The sequence below is a fragment of the Penaeus monodon genome, chromosome 33, assembly GCF_015228065.2.
Source record: "Penaeus monodon isolate SGIC_2016 chromosome 33, NSTDA_Pmon_1, whole genome shotgun sequence".
Classification (NCBI taxonomy): domain Eukaryota; kingdom Metazoa; phylum Arthropoda; class Malacostraca; order Decapoda; family Penaeidae; genus Penaeus; species Penaeus monodon.
In genome coordinates, this window is record NC_051418.1 from 25,414,041 (window position 1) to 25,414,360 (window position 320).

A 320-nucleotide genomic window follows, 5' to 3' on the forward strand; every position below is an offset into this window, starting at 1 on the left:
TTTGTTCCACTGTTTTTGTGAGATTCATAGACGCAGTTGTTACAGGATAAAGTGATAATTCCCAAGTGGAAATCATGGATCATTGCTACGTTTCGTTATGTACGTTTAGGTATATAATGGAAGTATGTTATGAAAGCGAAATTTTTCATTTAAAGTCACCGTTTTTTTTCTGGGTCTATTCATCTCATTTTTATTCAGAGGAAAACTTGCTTGTTATTTTTGCTCTAAGCAAAATCTTGGGTTATGTGTTGGAGTTTTGTAATATTTTATGTTACAGTTTGCTCAGTTATGAATTCTAAAATAAAGTTAAGTCTACAATC